We start from the raw sequence: 6000 nt of genomic DNA on the forward strand, positions 1-6000 counted from the left end.
GACGGTTGAAGAATCACATGCCAACCTGAAGATTAACGATACATACCTTTTGTTTTGTTTTTTTGCCTCTTCCTCTTTGATCCGTCGGCATCTGGACCCTTCCTAAGGGACTTTACCCTACACGGATCTATCACCGAGGTTCTCAGAGCCTACTCGAGGACACTTGTCTATCTTTTCCCCAACTCTATTTTCCATGCTATGACCCCATCGGGACTATCAGAATGTTTTTTGCTCCCGTTTGAGCCCCCCCATGTCAGGGAAGGGGTTGGCCTATGTAATTTTATTTTTATTTTTTGGTTTCTCGTGTTTTGGCCATCTCTCCCTGTCCTACCCTACCACAGCAGTTTGATTAGTCCTAACATCTTCCTGGACTACCCCTGTTTCCCCTAACCTACTTCTTCCCCAGTGGGTTCCACAGTGGCCCTATCGAATGTTGTAACTCACTTACCTGTCGGCAATACTCCTAATTTGTAAGGAAAGTTTAATGTCGGAATTTTTATTGACTGTTTTTATGTTTATATTGTTTTTCTTCTCTCAGCATTTTGTTATAGGCTCCAGGGTTGGCTCTGGCTGAGGCAGTTGCCCTGCGCCTCCATCCATCCTGCGATAATGGAGTTTCCATTCTCATACGATGGACTGGTGGTCCATAATCCGGACCACTTTTGTTTGTTATTTGACGACGGGGTTGGGAAAGTTTCTCCCTCCCTCCGTCACCGGCCTATGCTAGGCCAAAATGTTATTTTCTCTATCCTGCTTCCTTGCTTCTGCTCTAACCTTCTTGTTTTTCTCTTCCTCTTTCCTCCCGGGTTGCCAGACCACATTCATCTCCTTCTCATCCTGCCACTCCAGGTCCCAGGCAGGGCTCCTCGCTCACCGGCAGCTCAGTCTATATCATTACGGGTAGGGTAAGTGACTCACACATAGAAACACCAATTCATCCCAGCGATCATGCCTAATAACCCACTGTCCCCTCCTCCACTAAAAATTATTTCACACAATGTCCAAGGCCTCAATTCCCCAATAAAGAGGAGAAAAATCCTCTAGTCTTACCGAGCTCAGAGGGCAACAGTGGTAATGACAGGAAACCCATTTTCCTATTCGATACTCCCCTTCATTCCTCCATGCTCACTTCCCCCAGTTTTACTTAGCAAACGCTGAAGACAAAACCAGGGGAGTAGCGGTCTTATTTGCTAAGAACTGCCAATTTAAAGTTATCCAGACCCATACAGATCCTGAAGGCAGGTTTATTTTAGTGAAAGGTCGGATTGAAGATCAAATCTATTCATTTGTATCCTATTACTCGCCCAACAAAGGACAGGGAACATTTTTCATTTCATTATTTCAAACCCTTGGACCCCTTCTTGAAGGGATGGTAATTTTTGGTGGGGGCTCTAATGTTGCATTTGACCAGAGTCTTGATAAGTCTAAACCCCCCTCTAAACAACTCACTAGGCCCACTAAAATCAGCTCCAAAATTGCTAAACTAATTCACCAACAGGGACTTACAGACATTTGGAGAGAGCTCAATCCAACCACAAGGGACTACTCTCATTTTTCAATACCCCATCAATTTTACTCAAGAATTGATCATATTCTTATTTCCTCCGTCCATATACCAGCAGTTATTAAAGCACATATTAAGGAGACTGCCCTCTCGGACCACTCAATGATCACCCTAATACTCCAAGGACTTCTCCTTAGACCTCCCTCTCCCCTCTGGTGCATCAAAGATCACATAATCAAAGATCCTATTCAGATCTCAGTATTAAATGGGGCCTTGAAAGAATATTTTACCTTGAATAACGTAGAGGGAATCTCAGCTGAGACCTTATGGGCGGCTCCTAAAGCCGTGATCCGAGGCAAGTTTATTCAAATTTCCTCCCAGTTAAAAAAGGAAAGAACCATGGACATCTTAAAGCTGGAGAAGGATTTTAATCTTCTTTGCAAGAAACACAAAAAAACCCGTCCATGGATCAAATCGCACAGCTCGACGCTGCAAGTATTAAGCTAAACTTGGCGCTTACGGTCAAAGCCGAGAGTTCTCTACATTGGAACAGAGTTAAATTCTATCTAAATCAGGATAAAATGAACATGATGCTGGCCTCGAAGCTTTCTCCCAAAACACGTTCTTTCGTACTCCCCAAAATAAGACTACAAGACGGCACGTCAACCCAAAACCCCCAGCGCATCTTGCAATCATTTCATTCTTTTTACTCCAAACTGTATATGACAAATGAGTGTACTGACGAACGAGTTATAGACTCATTTTTAGAAAAGCTACCTATCCCCACTATACACAAGTCCCACAGAGAAGTTATGGAGGCCCACATTACAGTAGAAGAAACACTAGAGGTTATTAAAAATCTTAAAGGGGGTTCGGCCCCGGGACCGGACGGACTGTCCAATCTTTATTATAAGACCTTTGCAGAGACTCTGGCCCCCTATTTAACTAGACTGTTTAACTCAAAAAGGAAGGGTGACCCCATGGAATCACAATTAAATGCTGCTTTCATCTCAGTTATTCCCAAACCTGACAAAAACCTCGAATTGGTAGAAAATTACAGACCCATCTCATTAATAAATAATGATTTAAAAATATTAACCAAATTTCATGCTAATAGACTAAACACATTTATTGGAAGGTATATCCACAAAGATCAGGTGGGATTTATCCCAGGTAGACAGGGTCCGGATCAGGTTAGAAGGGCTATTGACATTGCTTCAATCCTACAATCGGGCTGGGATGGAGGATCTCCCCAGGATGGTCTTTTTCTATTGTTAGATCTACAAAAGGCTTTTGATTATCTTACTTGGCCCTTCATATTCACTTCTCTCAAATTTTGGGGGTTCGGTGAAAATTTTGCTGGGATCCTTAGATCACTATATTCTGAGCCTGAAGCAAAGGTCAAATAGCAGGGCTTTTTAACATCCCCCATTAAAATTGCCAGGGGGATGAGACAGGCATGTCCCTTGTCCCCCTTGGTGTTCGCTTTAGCAATAGAAACTCTCACTATAGCAATTAGGTCAGACCCAAACATTAAAGGTGCCGAATGCGGAAGAAATATACATAAGTGCGCCCTATTTGCGGACGATATCCTTTTATTTATCACCTCCCCATTACCTCTTTACCCAACATTAACAATCTTCTCCAAAAGTTTGGTGATGTTTCGTCCCTTCAAGTCAACATGATTAAATCTCAAGCGCTAAACATCTCGCTCAGCCCAATATTAGTTGAACAGCTAAAACCTGCCTTTAAATTTAAATGGAGTGACTCATCAATCCGTTACCTAGGGATAAACCTCACACCCAGAATAGAATCCCTCTACCAAGTGAATTACCCCCCCCTATGTATCGCAAATTAGAAGAAGACCTACAAGCAAAAATGATCGTGGTTAGGAAAAATTCACTCTATTAAAATGACCCTTCTCTCTAGAATTCTATATCTTGTAAGAGCCCTCCAGATCCCAATTAACCACTTCAGCCCCGGAAGGATTTACCCCCTTCCTGACCAGAGCACTTTTTACAATTTGGCACTGCGTCGCTTTAACTGCTAATTGCACGGTCATGCAATGCTGTACCCAAACGAAATTTACGTCCTTTTCTTCCCACAAATAGAGCTTTCTTTTGATGGTATTTGATCACCTCTGCCATTTTTATTTTTTGCGCTATACACGGAAAAAGACTGAAAATTTTGAAAAAAAATGATATTTTCTACTTTTTGTTCTAAAAAAATCCAATAAACTCAATTTTAGTCATACATTTAGGCCAAAATGTATTCGGCCACATGTCTTTGGTAAAAAAAATGTCAATAAGTGTATATTTATTGGTTTGCGCAAAAGTTATAGCGCCTACAAACTAGGGTACATTTTCTGGAACTTACACAGCCTTTAATTTATGACTGCCTATGTCGTTTCTTGAGGTGCTAAAATGGCAGGGCAGTACAAAACCCCCACAAATGACCCCATTTTGGAAAGTAGACACCCCAAGGAAATTGCTGAGAGGCATGTTGAGCCCATTGAATATTCATTTTTTTTGTCCCAAGTGATTGAATAATGACAAAAAAAAAAAAAATTACAAAAAGTTGTCACTAAATGATATATTGCTCACACAGGCCATGGGCATATGTGGAATTGCACCCCAAAATACATTTAGCTGCTTCTCCTGAGTACGGGGATACCACATGTGTGGGACTTTTTGGGAGCCTAGCCGCGTACGGGGCCCCGAAAACCAATCACTGCCTTCAGGATTTCTAAGGGCGTACATTTTTGATTTTACTCCTCACTACCTATCACAGTTTTGAAGGCCATAAAATGCCCAGATGGCATAACCCCCCCCAAATGACCCCATTTTGGAAAGTAGACACCCCAAGCTATTTGCTTTGAGGCATGTTGAGTCCATGGAATGTTTTATATTTTGACACAAGTTGCGGGAAAGTGACAAATTTTTGTTTTTTTTTTTTTGCACAAAGTTGTCACTAAATGATATATTGCTCACACAGGCCATGGGCATATGTGGAATTGCACCCCAAAATACATTTAGCTACTTCTCCTGAGTACGAGGATACCACATGTGTGGGACTTTTTGGGAGCCTAGCCGCGTACGGGGCCCCGAAAACCAATCACCGCCTTCAGGATTTCTAAGGGTGTAAATTTTTGATTTCACTCTTCACTGCCTATCACAGTTTCGGAGGCCATGGAATGCCCAGGTGGCACAAACCCCCCCCCCAAATGACCCCTTTTTGGAAAGTAGACACCCCAAGCTATTTCCTGAAAGTATAAAAAATTGCATACCTGAGAAGCAAACATGTTAAATCATAATAACAATAAAAAATTGCAGAATAGAATACAGTAAAAAAGAGCAGAACAATAAAGAGAGAATATAGAGAGAGAGAACAATAAAACGACAACTATTTTTTTTTATTTTATATTTTTTTTTTTTTTTTTTTTTTTTTACATTTTTTTTTTGTAACTGTAACTTTTATAACTGTAACCGGTTCCAGGTTCGGGTCTCTCAAAATGCGATGGCATCTTGGGAGACCCTGTGAAAGTGTGTCCTAGTCTGTGCAATGCTGTACCCTACGCTAATACTCAACTAGTGAATGGTAGCGTTCAAAACATTCACCAATGCAAAGACCAGGATTGTCAGGAAAGGAGGGACAATAATAGCGGGTGTCATGCCTATATCCGCGCTTGCTGCAGACACAAAATTTTTTTTGGGGGGGTTCGTTGGGTAGGGGTACTCGGGAGGACATAAAGAAAATGCCTCTCATGCAGCCGACTGCATTTGGTTGGGGATGTGAATGGGGGAAGTACGGGCGCTGCAGAAGTGGTGGGTTCCCAATTAGGATTGGCGAATGCAGCAGGAAGGGCATTATGGGCACGACGGGCCTGTTTGTCTTTTTGATGGCAGCGGGACACTACTTGTGCTTGCCACCTCACCAGCTTGAACTGCACTTATGGGTCTCGCCACGTCACCAAGTGTTACTGCAGTGCTGGTTTGACTATGACCGGGGTGTACTAGGGCGCTGGTGCTTGCCAGTTCACCAAAACGCTACCAAAAAAACTGTTAGCGATCGCAGGGATCAGGCCTGACTCTGCGAACGCTGCAGTTATGCGTTTAGTGTTTTGTAAGTGACAGTGATCGATCGATACTGCACTTGGGTGGGCTGGGCTGGGCAGGGCGGAGGGGCAAAACGCAGGTGCTAGCAGGTATCTGGGCTGATCCCGCTAACACTGCGTTTTTGGGAACCCTAAACTGCTGGGGACGCTAGTATAGATCTGATCGGATCAGATATTGATCCGATCAGATACTATACCACTAAGTGAGGTGTACGGTGCGTGCGTGGGTGTTAGCGGTACTGGCGCTAACCTGACGCTGCCTGGGGCAGGTGCTTGCCAGTTCACCAAAACGCTACCAAAAAAACTGTTAGCGATCGCAGGGATCAGGCCTGACTCTGCGAATGCTGCAGTTATGCGTTTAGTGTTTTGTGTCAGTGATCAA

Source organism: Aquarana catesbeiana, linkage group LG09, assembly GCF_042186555.1.
Source record: "Aquarana catesbeiana isolate 2022-GZ linkage group LG09, ASM4218655v1, whole genome shotgun sequence".
In the NCBI taxonomy this organism is placed as follows: Eukaryota; Metazoa; Chordata; class Amphibia; order Anura; family Ranidae; genus Aquarana; species Aquarana catesbeiana.